At 31.3% G+C, this 14,232-nt stretch overlaps 1 pseudogene; it reads left to right on the plus strand.

Annotated features, from left to right (window-relative positions):
* The first annotated feature begins 665 nt into the window (after positions 1-665).
* Positions 666-14,210, plus strand: LOC139785620 (pre-mRNA-splicing factor syf1 homolog; annotated as a pseudogene).
* The last annotated feature ends 22 nt before the right edge of the window (positions 14,211-14,232 follow it).

Raw genomic sequence — 14,232 nt, forward strand, 5'->3', positions numbered from 1 at the left:
CGTTGTGAGCCACGTGCTGAGCGGGTAACATTTTTCTTATAAATGGCTAACGGGGCAATGGAAAACCCACTTGGAGTGGACAAATATCTAAGGTAAGTAAACATAACCTGTTGCGGTTGCTCGCTATACTTATATTATTGTTGACATTGAAAATTGATACTGAAATTTATATTGAAGTATTGTTATATTTCTTTGGTTTATTTGTTGCAGGCATCTCTTCAAACTGGGAACATTTACTCAAGAATTGTATATCGATGATTGCTGGTACGAATGTTACATCTAAAAGTTGCTGACACTGTACAGGTAAAGTGATTAATTATTATTGTCAAATACGAAATTAAATAAAATGTCTGAGAAGTAAATTATTATTATAGTCGCCTCTTTACGTAACAGTTGGAAACTTGAATACTGACCATTTGAAAGATTCGTTGTTTGACAAAGACCGTGGAAAATAAGGCAGAGAAAAGGAATTACAAACACACAAGGAATAGACCGTTACTTGACGACAATTTCAGGTATAATTTATTCACAATAAATATTTATCTTCTCATCAGTGAACACAATATCCCGATTTAAGATATGCGTATTGTTTGATTATGTATAGGAAATAATAAAGTTTATATCTTTTTCAGTTGAAAAATTATTAGAAAGATGTCCCAGCAATCATGATAGAATGTTATATAACACGAACGCGTCAAGTGTTTGATCGATCTCTTAGAGCACTTCCTATCACACAGCATTATAGTATATGGCCATTATATATTCATTTTTTAAAGAAACACAATGTTTATGAAACTGCTGTTAGAGTCTTTAGAAGATATTTAAAGGTATGTGACAATAACGTAAATAATATGTGTATATACTGCTTATATAGTATGTTGTCCTTGACATTTTTAATTGATATAAAAAATCTTGGTCTAAGATTTGACAGAATTTCTTTCCAGCAAAAATGCTTTATGCATATTTTTTTGTTTCATACATGTAGCTAGCACCGGAAGATACGGAAGAATATATAGAATATTTGATATCGATTGAAAGACTCGATGAAGCTGCTGTAAAACTTGTGCAGATTGTCAACCAGGACGATTTTGTATCGAAGCATGGGAAATCTAATCATCAACTATGGAATAAATTATGCGATTTAATATCAAAAAATCCTTCCAAGATAAAGTCTTTGAATGTAGATGCTATTATTAGAGGCGGCTTAAGACATTATACAGATCAGTTGGGACCTCGGAATTCATTGGCAGATTATTATATCCGAAGTAGTCTCTTCGAAAGGGTATTACTGGCTTTGTACTTGCATCCAATTAATGTTTTTTATTCTTCACTGCTGTTTTTTATATAAAAAGGAATACGCGCTCACACACATACACACACATATGTGTGTGTTACATATGTATGTATATATGAAAGTACATAATGTTATTTAGGCAAGGGATATCTACGAAGAAGCTACACAGAAGAAGCTTATGCACAATTTGAGGAACTTAGTCTTAAGAAGCTTATAGAAGAAACAGCGAAAAATCCTACTGAAGAAGGTAGCTGATATACATTAATTTAAACTAATAAACATTTTTATGTTAGTGTCTTAATTTATTATTCTATCTTTTTTGCATCAGATGACATTAAGTTAGAGTTGAGACTGGCACGATTGGAAAATCTCATGGAAAGGAGATTATTGTTGCTCAATTCTGTATTATTACGACAAAATCCACACAATGTAGCGGAATGGCATAAAAGAGTAAAACTTTACGAAGGGCAATTACATGAGGTAAATCTCTGTTTTGGAATAAACTGTAGATAATTAATACATACACAGAAGCGGTGCAGACAGTGCCAACCACAATTGGCAGTTGGTAAATTACACACATTGTGGGTTGCGTTTGGCAAATTTTATGAGGAAAATGGATAAATAGAGGATGCTAGAGTAGTATTTGAAAAGGCAACTCATGTTCTGTACACCAAGGTAGACGATCTTGCCTCAGTATGGTGTGAGTGGGCAGAAATGGAAATTAGACACGGGTAGGATTGGTTTTCTTTCTCAATCTCTATCACATTTATATACAGATAATCGGAAGCTACGAAAATTTATTATTTTCTAAATTGGACAAGAAATATAATTGAAGTCAAATAAAATATTCTACACACACACACTGTATATTCATCTTATATACATATATATATATATATATATATATCGATATATGTATTGTTGTTGTAGGAACAATATATTATGCAGCCTATGCTATTTTGTGTGCGATGGCCTTTATTATGCTCGGTGTCCACAATGCAAGAACTGTGTCCAAGTTTCGGTTTAAGCCAATGAAACTGCTGCTTTTCTGTAAGAGCTGCAAGTTGATTGGCTTTAAATCGAAACTTTGACACAGTTCTTGCATCGTGGACACCGGGCTTTACACATTTGATTACAACTTCAAGTAATTAATATTGATTTTCATCGTTGCTAAGTAAATAAAGATTAAAACAAATCAATTGTTTTTCAGCAAATATTCACTAAAAGATTGCATAAAATTGTCGCAATAAGCATATAAAGTGTCGCGAGGGTGTCTAATCGGGAACGACGTAGTGCTCTGTACCGAGATCGTAGGCGCGTGAAGCCGTGTGCATAAAGGAGAGCCGAACGCATACCGGATTACGCACACATCAATAATATCAACCAAGTCGAGCAAGAAGAACTCTACGAAAAGTAAATGAAAATCTCTCTCTCTCTCTCTCTCTCTCTCTCTCTCTCTCTCTCTCTCTCTCTTCACAAATTATTCTCAATTTGTAAAATTATTCTCAATTTGTAATTGAAATATAAGATGTGATTATGAATATTGGCCAATGTAATTATGACATGTTTTAAAAAATTATTAACAGCTGATAAGTATGTTGTACCAACTTAAACTCAACTTGTAAACATTATTTGGATGCATCGTATGGTATACACCTTGGTCACTCGTTAATGTTTAATGTTCCAATATTAGGTTGAATAACGCGCGGTTCATATGTTAATTAGCGCTCTGGATAGGTTTTTCATCTAGATATGTCGCTCAGTACTTACATAATATATACAATTTGGTATTCGCAATGTGATATCTTCTGGTATCGTTCCGATATCGAGTTTATTTAATTTAGCTTATTAGAGTCTTAATACGATGGGAAAATTATTCAACATACTTTTCACGAATGTTCCGTATTGAGGTAAAATATGTATTGTTGCTTTGATACTTTATCACTTTGATTATAAAAATCGAAAAACGAATGCGATATAATTAAGATGAAACTCGATGCGGTACAAGGAAAATGGATTTTCGTTGTTATTTAATTGTAACAATCAGACGTGTCTTATGAATTTTGCAAAAACACAGCGGCTGATGTAATATATCGACATCTAACAAAACAGCTGTCATCTTATCTGAATATTCTTATGGCAATCGAAAAACTGAAATATTCCCCAACTTGCTTATTTCAGATACATTTGTATTTATTGTAATTTGATCATAAGTTAAAAATAAAACATTTCTGTACGTAAACTGGCAATTGGTATAATAAACCTTGAATTTTCTTTAATATAAACGATGCGACACATTTTACTTTCTTATAAAATTGTAGGAATAGTATTTCTTCCCTCCCATCCCTCTCTCTCTCTCTCTCTCTCTCTCTCTCTCTCTCTCTCTCTCTCTTTACAAATTATTCTCAATTTGTAAAATTATTTTCAATTTGTAATTGAAATATAAGATGTGACTATAAATATTGGCCAATGTAATTATGACATGTTTTAAAAAATTATTAACAGCTGATAAGTATGTTGTACCAACTTTAAACTCAACTTGTAAACATTATTTGTTACGCTATATATTATTGAAACTTATACAGCTTGCGTTATTGTACAATGTCAAATTTTTGGAAACACATTTGATAATTTTATTAAATTGCACATAAAAGAAATTACAGACACTAAAGATTTTCAAAGACTACCGTAAAAATATTTAAATAAGATAATGGTATTGATTGAGAAAAGTAAACCATTTGAAATCAGCACTCATCAATTCTTTTCGTCACCACCTGGCAAATAAGTGATTTTTTGCATTGGCTAATATTTGATTTATATAATAACATTCATAGAACATAATAAAGATATTTTTCTTATTTAATTAGTGAACGTGCTTTCTTCTTTTCTACGAATATAATATAACTTTGAATTTTTATATATGTAAGAATTTATATACAAATGAGTATTGATACAAATTGAGAATAATTTGTGATTTGAGTTTAGATGTAGAATTAAGATTATTACTAATTACACTTAACGTAGTTTAGTTATAAATATCTCAGTCTATAGGTTGATTCTAGAACAAAAGGAAATGGAAAATAAGAATCCTTATAAACTTATGTTATCAATAAATGTTTTATTTAATTTTATTAGTTTTATATCGTATTAAAAATTTCCAATTGTTCTGTAGATCATCCTGTGCATATTGCAGTGTCAAAAATCAAAAGTTAAAAAAAAATAACCCTATTACCGATCTTCACTAAATTCAATCCCAATCTCCCTTACATGATACTCTATCGTTTAAAAAAAAATTTATCACGATATCTCAAAATTTGCAGTAGTTACAGCGAAAATGGACATTTCTCCAAAAATTTAAAAATTAAAAAAAAATAAACTTCTTTTACTAATCTTTATTAAATTTAATCCCAATCTCTCTTACATGATACTTTGTCGTTTAAAAAATTAATTTAGTTAATTAAAATCTTTGGAGAGGAGCTTCCGTTGTTAGATCATAGAGATGCGCTTGTAATACGTTGCAAGTTCGAATTTCTTTATAATCTGATAAATAAAACTATATGTATGAATTCACTACCATCTAAAATTTCAGGAGACATGACATATTTTGGAGACTCGACTTTTGATGAGTTTTAGTTTAAAAATAAATCAATTTTATGGTAGAAAAAAATGTATCAAAAAAATTGTTCGCCCGCAACAGTAGTTTAAGAATATTTGCCTTAAGGTGTCATTTCACGTTGACACTCGACGCTCATTTTTAACGAGCAAAAATCTTCGAAAATAATATTTTTTATTTATATATGTATAAATAAATTTATTTATAGTACAGGTTCCAAGAGCACACCGTATCCTTCTCCCAACTCGTTGGGATGAGGGGTACAATAGGGTCCGGCGCCTCTGCCAGGGAACTTGTTTCCTGGCTCCCAAGCGTCGGTAGGGGAAGGCGACCCCGACTACAAACGCCCGGTCGGCTGGGACCGATAGGGGGAAAGGTTGATTCCCCACCAGCCTAGAGGAAGGAAAACCTCGATAAAAAACCACCGGGGTGGTGGGAAACTTCCTGTGCCCTGTTCTTCCGTGGGCGGCGGATGCCGGAGAGCGGGCAATGGTCCGGTCCGGTATCTGCCTGCGCACTGGGGGATTATGGTGGGAGGTTCTCCTTTAGGAGGCGTTGGGGGGAGAGGGCTCTTTCACCCATTGCACGCCGGTGCTCCGGCAGGGTGAAAGGTGTCCCTAAGGGGACACCTCTTCAAAAATAATATTTTTTATTTATAAATATATCCGTAAAATATTACTACTTGAAGATATTATTTAAAAATAATTAATATTTTACGTATTTCAAAGTTTGTTTTTGAGTGTACTGGGACGATCAACGATTCAACGTTGGATGTTGAATAATTTTAACTTTATTTCTTGACTCTAGCGTCAAAGCGAAACCACCTGACTCAAAAAATAATATTCTTTATTTATTTATATTACATTGGTACAAAGGGGGACATAAGATGGTGTCATTGGTTTGACTTTGAGTGAACGTGCCGAGGTCATATGGAATTCAACTTTGTTTTTTTTTTTTAATGGAACCCCCTATTTTCATTGCATATTCTTGTAGTTTACCTAAAGAGCTTTTCAAAACACTATATTTAAGTATTTTTTCATGAAGTACTTTTCGAGTTACAAGGCTTGAAAGTTACAATCCCGCCGGCATTAGCATTATCCAAGGTATACCGGCCAATGAAGACAAGACCCAACATTGATCCGGCCAGTGAAGGCAAGACCCAAAATTGATGGCACTCCCCCTAAGTGAAAGAACAACGCGCCTTAATGCTCGTACAAATCGCAATTTTTAGCCCAAATATCTCGGAAACTATCGATTTTGTAAAAAAATTGTTAAGGTACCAGAAACATTCATTTTAATTAGATAAATTCGAAAGTACAATACAAAAATTGTTTTCATTCTTAAAAAATAAAAAACTAATCTGACCTAAAATTATGATTTTTTATTCTTTGAATCCAATCTCAAACACTATTAATTTTCAATTGAATTTACGAATTCAATTAAACATTACAAATTCAATTAAACATTTCTTATATCTTGATATTCTTTTGCAAAATTAATTCATTGGCCGGTACACCTTGGATAATGCTAATGCCGGCGGGATTATGATTTTCAAGCCTTGTAACTCGAAAAGTACTTCATGAAAAAATACTTAAATATAGTGTTTTTAATAGCTCTTTAGGTAAACTACAAGAATATGCAATGAAAAATAGGGAGTCCTATTTAAAAAAACAAAATTGAACTCCATATGACCTCGGCACGTTCACTCAAGATCAAACCAATGACACCATCTTATGTCCCCCTTTGTACCAATGTAATATAATTTATTATTATTTATTATTATTTATTATTTTATTATTATTTGTTATATAATAGTATAACAAATAATAATAAAATAAATAAATTATAATAAATAAAGTGTGTAAGTTGAAACTTGCACATTGCTTCTTCATAGTTTTAAAGTGTTCAAATTAGAAATTAGAACATTACTTTCTCATAGTTTTAAAGTGTGAATGTAGAATGCTAATTATAAATTTGCACACTGAGAAATCAACTTTAAATTTTGCTCAAAAAGCTTCCTCTATGAGAAAGCTAAAATAATAAAAAATGTCTACAATAATTGCTTTATTATAGAGGAAGCTTTCTAAGCAAAAATAATGTTAATTTCTCTGTGTGCAAATTTATAATTAACATTCTATATTCACACTTTAAAACTATGAGAAAGTAATGTTCTAATTTTTAATTTGAACATTTTAAAACTATGAGGAAGCAATGTACAAGTTTTTTTATTTATTGGCATTTTTTTCTTATATTGTTAAAAATGTTTATTTTTGCTGTAACTTCCGCAAAATTTTGAGATATCGGTCTATTTCATCTCTTTAGTCTTTTCTACTCTTATTTCATATATAATTCATTAAGGTTTGGATTGTTACTTCACGAGATACAGATTTGTTAAATTTTGGGGAATGCGTACACAAACATAAAAGTTTTACAAAAATTGGATCTAATTAACTTAATCTTAATAAGTTATGGTAAATATTTACAATTAGGGCCACTTCCGATGACCTTGAATTTGACATATATTGTCAAAGATATCCTCCCGAGTAACATGCAAGTGAATTTAGTCGGGGGTCAGTTTGTTAAAAAGTTATTAACAGATAATGTTTGAAAAATATAGCAGCTATTTTGAGTATTGGAAGGCATAAACGACTAATATTACGTTTTTTTTTAAGCAGAGAATACTTTATTTCGCGAGAAAGTTGCTGTTTTACCAAAACATAACATTTAAAGCAGTAAATTGTTGATAAATTGAAGTCTTTTTGTTAAAGCACAGAATACTTTATTTCGCGAGAAAGTCGCTGCTTTACCAAAACACAACATTTAAAACAGTAAATTGTTGATAAATTGTATATTAAATATATGTGAGTATTGGAAGGCATAAATGACTAATATATATGTCGAAATAGTTCACGCATACACTTTCCATGCGAGACGAGTTGTCACATGGGTTCGTGGCGCGCTTTACAAGCTCGTTTATTATATATCGTTACAAATATTCACACACTGAGAAAAAAATGTTGTTAATTTGACTAAATTCGTTTAGTTGGTAGTGATTTGTTTAATGCAAATATTAATATATTTAAATCAAATATACGTGAGTAATATCAAAAAATTCTTGTCATTTGAAATAACAAGATCATTTTGTTAAATTATTTAATTCAATTAATCATAAACCTTATTGTACTAATGAAATTATAATCAATTGAAATAAGTGACAATGTTAGATGAAATAAATTCTACAGATGATAAGTTTGGTTGATTAAACATTATTTATGTTTATGTTAAATAAATGATTCTGTGAAATGGATAATCCTTGTCATGTAAATACATAAAATATTTAGTTGTTTTAAAAAGACGTAGCTATTTCATTGAAGTAAATATATTACCATAGAGAAACCTATTTTCATCATTTTAATAAGAGATTTTGTTGCTCATGCATAATATTTAGTTACAAGTTTGATTAAACGAAATACTTTAACTATTAATTTAATCATGTCATATGCTCTGCAGAAACATATAATTGATCAAATATAGAGTATAGTGCAGTAGAACAAATCGAATAGAATACTTGGTGTAATTATATATTTTTTTCATGCAATTTGTTCTTTTTTAGATGAATAATAACGAGTAATTTATTTGAACTGACAATGTTTTTATCTTTACTCTGCATTTTTATATTAGTATATGTATGTCAAATAAATAGTTTTGTGAAATGGATAATCCTTGTCATGTAAATACATAAAATATTTAGTCGCTTTAAAAAGACGTAACTATTTAATTAAAGTAAATATATTGGCATAGAGAAAACTGTTTTTATGATCTTAATAAGCAGTTTTGTTGAATGAGCATAATATTTAGTTAACAAGTTTGGTTAAACGAAATACTTTAACCATTAATTTAATCATGTCATATGCTCTACAGAAACATATGATTGATCAAATCTAGAGTATAGTGCAGTAGAACAAATCAGTTAGAATACTTGATGTAATTATATATTTTTTTCATTCAATTTGTTCTTCTTTAGATGAATAATAACGAGTAACTTATTCAAGAAAACCCTATTATTTAATGGAAAAGACACTATTATTTGAAGTAATATCTCCCAACCAAATAATATATTATTTTGTTACAATGAATGTGATAAGCGTTTTCACCGCTAGGCGGCTGCTAAACTCGTAAGTCAAATTCGACCAGAGACCGTATATAAGGCCCCACGGCGAAAGCGTCTATCACTCGCAGTTGTACACATCATCCATCACACGGCCACTCGAGTGATGAAGATATGACAATTATTTATTATTTATTTATTTATATATGTGGCAGTCGACCGACTGCTACATATATAAATAAATAAATAATAAATAAATATTTAAGACATTTTTTATGAAGCATAGATATTGTTTAAATGAAACAATAGTATCATTAAAGCGATAAAGAATATGTCTTTTGTTTTAAACAATTTTTTTATTTAAGACGAATATATATATTCTTTTAAAAATCAAACAATCGTAATCATTGATCGAAACATTAGTTTGTTTCGACAATAAAATTTATTAAATCCAAAGAATCCTTTTTCTCTGTGTACAACGCGAATATATGCAGTTTTATTTGGACTATATTCCTGATTTAAAGAACAATATATTTGATTGTAAGTATCAAATGTTACATTGGAAAGAATAAATGCTTTTTTCATTGAAATTAATATTGGTGACAATGAACAAAATATACTGCTTCTTCAATATTAAAAATAATCTGATTAAAATGTTATATGTTCAGGTGAAACAAATATTTCTTCCCTTTAATTAATTATTCGTGACAGTTAACGAAATAAAAACTTCATATAACGTTATATACAATTCACTGAAATGTATCTGTATTTGTACAAATTTATTATCTTGTTAGACAAACTAAATTTACCATTGAATCAAACACGTTACTATTGAATGAAATTGATGAATTTGTATACTTGACAATATTTATATTTCAGCATAATAAATTACCGTTAAGGAAACTAAATATTTCTTTTCATACAAATAATACTATTGAATCTATTTAAATATAATATTTTTTAAATTAACAAATGTTAGCTTGACAGCCCGTGACCGCTGCATTTAGTTGAATCAAATAATATTTCTTTGAATCAACGATTTTTTTTTTCTCAGTGCACAGATGATCGACTAACTTATCTTGTTTAATACCACCTCTACCTAAACGAGCTTGTGAAGCGCGTCACGAACCCATGTGACAACTCGTTTCGCGTGAAAAGTGTATGCGTGAACTATTTCGACATATATATTAGTCTTTTATGCTTTCCAATACTCAAAATAGCTGCTATATTTTCCAAACTTTTTTTGTTTATAACTTTTTAACAAACAATGACTCCCGACAAAAATCACTTGCATGTTACTCGGGAGGGTGTCCTTGACAATATATGTCAAATTCAAGGTCATCGGAAGTGGGGCCCTAATTGTAAATATTTACCTAAGTTATATATAAAATAGGGGTTGAAAAAAAGGTTGAAAAATGTAATAGAATAAAAAAATAGAGATATTTTAAAATTTGCGAAGTTACAGCAAAAATAAGCATTTTTCCAAAAATTCAGAATTAAATATAAGCTCAAGTTTTTTCCGATCCTAATCCAATTCCTTATGTATATACTTATGCAAGTTTGTCTGGATAGACCCTTAAGATCTATCTAGACAAACTTGCATAGTGCATAAACATAATAAGCATAAGAAAATTGATTGGTTTATATACATATGTGCATAAGGAAATAGACCAATCCATTTCCTTATACATATGCATTTATGCAAGTTTATCTGGATAGACCCTTAGGATCTCTAGGTTAACCGAAACTCCATAAGCGCATATTTTGATACATGCGTACTCGCCGTATATGAAATAATAAATATTTTATAAACATACATGTGACATTGTGGCATGTAATTTAAATAAACGTAATAAATAATCATACAGTAACAAGGTGAGAAAACTTGTATTATAAAAATAAATAAAAAGATGTATAGATGTGTGGATAAATTATATAATAAGATAATAAGAAAGAGCGAGACCAAAAATGGCCCGTTTTGGGGTCCTCGTATTTTGAAACAAATTTCATGCCAAATGATTAGTATTGATGAGACAATAATCCAGGAAAAATTTTAAGATGAGCATATGATTGGTTTCAGAGATATGAAGGGTCAAAGTGGTGAGTTTTCCATTAGATATTATGATACAATTCAACTGATATTCATGTCAAAAATTATTTTCCTCGCTATTCCAATGTTTTTTGGGTCACTGATTACGAATCTGTTCTCAAAAATTAAAAAACTCAAAAATTCAATATGGCGGATCCAATATGGCGGACATAAATAATAAAAAAACCACGTTAATTTCTATTTAAACTAGATTTGTGGGGTTTTTTTAGGTCGCTAATTACGAATTTGGTACTGTATTTTCAATATTCAAAATGGTAGATCCAAAATAGCGGACATAAGTATTTTAACTCAAATTCATGGTAAATCTGAAGGAGAGCTCACTCCTCACCGATTTCGATGAAATTAGGCTCAATCGACGCGTTTTTGCTCAAAACAACCGAATTTGGCAGAAAAAAGCGTCGCTCTGCCCCACGACGTGAGATATTAAACGTTAAAGTTGACAGGAATCAGGTTACAATTCCTGTCATACCGACGACATTTTGCAATACTGAACATGACCCGCGGTCACATGCGCATGCTCCGTGGCCGCACGCGCAGCGAAATAGAAATGATGAAGAAGGTCACGTGACAACTCTGCTGGTAAGTAATAGAGTTTTAAATGTTGATTCTCTGTGCTTTAAAAGTATTTAAATGTTTAAAGCGCGTCAACTAACCTATGTAGGACCTACATAGGTTAGTTGACGCGTTTTAAATACTTTTAAAGCGTGTCACTAACCTATACATACTTTAGTGACGCGCTTTAAAAGTATTTAAGTGCTTAAAGCACGTCAATTAACTTATGTAGGTCCTACATAGGTTAGTTGACGCGCTTTAAACACTTAAATACTTTTAAAGCGCAGAGAATCAACATTTAAAACTGTATTACTTAGGCTGCGTTTGCTTTGAATGCTTTCGTGCTGAAAGCATCACTCCATTTTTTTCAACGTGTAATGAGCAATAAAGATAGACTGACGCTTTCAGTAGGAAAGCGCTCAAAGCGAACGCAACCTTACCAGCAGAGTTTAATGTTTAATATCTCGCGTCGCGGGGCAGAGCGACGCTTTTTTCTGCCAGATTCGGTCGTTTTGAGCAAAAACGCGTCAATTGAGTCTAATTCCATCGAAATCGGTGAGGAGTGAGCTCTCCTTCAGATTTACCAAATTCATTTTCCACTACTATAAAATTAAAGTTATCAGATATAATAAAGCAGAAAGTTCTGTGTGCACTGTAATTATTATTTGTGGCATGATATCCATACGTTGATGCGATTTTTGTCTTTGTGTTAAGCGCAATTATATTAAAAATTATAAAGCGTTGCATAATCTTGTCATATTTTTATTTAAGTCATATTTATAAATCTATAATCACATTAATACTTTGCAAGTTTTTTAAATATCTTTTATTGCTATTATCTTTTATTGCTATTAGTATCAAAATTAGATAACATTTTTGTGGAATAGTTTTTAAGCAATTGCTGGCTGAGAGATTTGAAATCTTTAGTAAAAAATGCCTTTTACTAAATGTTTGGGCTGTGATAAGCAAAAGCGAAATAAAGATGACAAGTTTTATACTATTGAAAATATTTCCAATCCATTAACAGTTCTTAATAACTTACGACAATTTAATAACTCAAAGAAACGTAAATTGAACGAATTAAATGATATCCCACCTCAAACTAAAATCTGCAAATCATGCTACAAAATAACTAAACAAACACCTAGTATTTCAATTGATCCTAACGAACCTGACTTATCTATTTATAGAAAAGGTCTTAGCTCTCATAATCGATGCACATTTTATTGTAAGAATATTGAAAACTTAATTAGAGTTCCAAATGTGATTTGTCATGATCTTCTCATGAATTACAAGTTCTTTATTCCACCTGAAGCTCGCATGTGTAGTAAACATATAGGAATTAATAATTACTGGCCATTTGTCAAACGAGGCCAGGAAGTGGGAGCTGAAGAACAAATCTTGATTAGCAATACTATGTTTAAATATTATCATAATTTGAAAGAAAATAATCAAACAGTCTTTGATATGAACAAAATCGATTTGATTAACGATGATATTTTCAAGACATGGTTTGGTTACAATAAAGATCAATTTAGACAAATCTGCGATTACACCAAAAAAAGTAATGTTAATCAGGTGGGTGTACTTCTTTGTAAGTTACGTACTGCTGTTTCTAATGAACAACTTGCCTTTTTATTTGGAGTTTGCAAGCAAACAATTGCTAATTATATTACTTTGGCAACAGAAGATTTATTTGAAAATCTAGTTCCAAAATTCATTAATAACAATTGCCGTTCAATATTGATCGGTCATAATACATCCATGGCCAAAATACTATTTGATATTCCAGATGATAAAGCTTGTGTTGTATTTGATGCTACCTACCGCCTCGCACAAAAGTCCAAGAATTTCTCAGGTCAAAAGCAATTGTGGAGCGAGCAGAAAAAAATGCCACTCGTAAAACCTATGGTGGGATGTACACCTGATGGTTGGGTACATTTCGTTCTTGGTCCTTTTGATGCTACTCACAACGACGCGTCTATACTAGAAGATTGTTTCAGCAGATATGTAACCGAAATGAGCATCATTCACGAAGGTGACGTTATTTTAGTTGATCGTGGCTTCCGAGATGTCCTAAACTTTCTTAGCGATAAGGGGTTACGCGTTCATTGTCCAGGACTTGGTCAACTGGACACTTTAGAGGCAAATACCTCGAGATACGTCACTAAAGTGCGCTGGATAATTGAACAAGTTTTCGGTCGACTAAAAAGCAAATTCAAAATCTTTGCTCTACCAGCTCATAATGCAACATTAGATCGTGACTACAAATCTCTACAAGTTGCTTTTGCATTTTTGAACTTATTTCACAAACCTATTCTTAGTGACAAGATGCACGAGGATATTGCAGTAGTGATGAAATCTCGAGTGAACATTGCAAATCGTTTGAAAGTTATTGTAGAACAATTCAATCTTTCACAAGTTAAATCACCGTATCTAGAGGTGGAATTTACAGCACTTGATAATATCGACAACAATCAACTTCTTCGGTTCCCTCAACTTACGCTGGATGATTTATATTACCTCAGCCTTGGTCCTTATCAGATTAGGAATGC

This window comes from Temnothorax nylanderi, unplaced genomic scaffold (assembly GCF_030848795.1).
Source record: "Temnothorax nylanderi isolate EJ_2023f unplaced genomic scaffold, tnyl_v1.0 TNYL_tig0845_pilon, whole genome shotgun sequence".
NCBI classification, from domain to species: domain Eukaryota; kingdom Metazoa; phylum Arthropoda; class Insecta; order Hymenoptera; family Formicidae; genus Temnothorax; species Temnothorax nylanderi.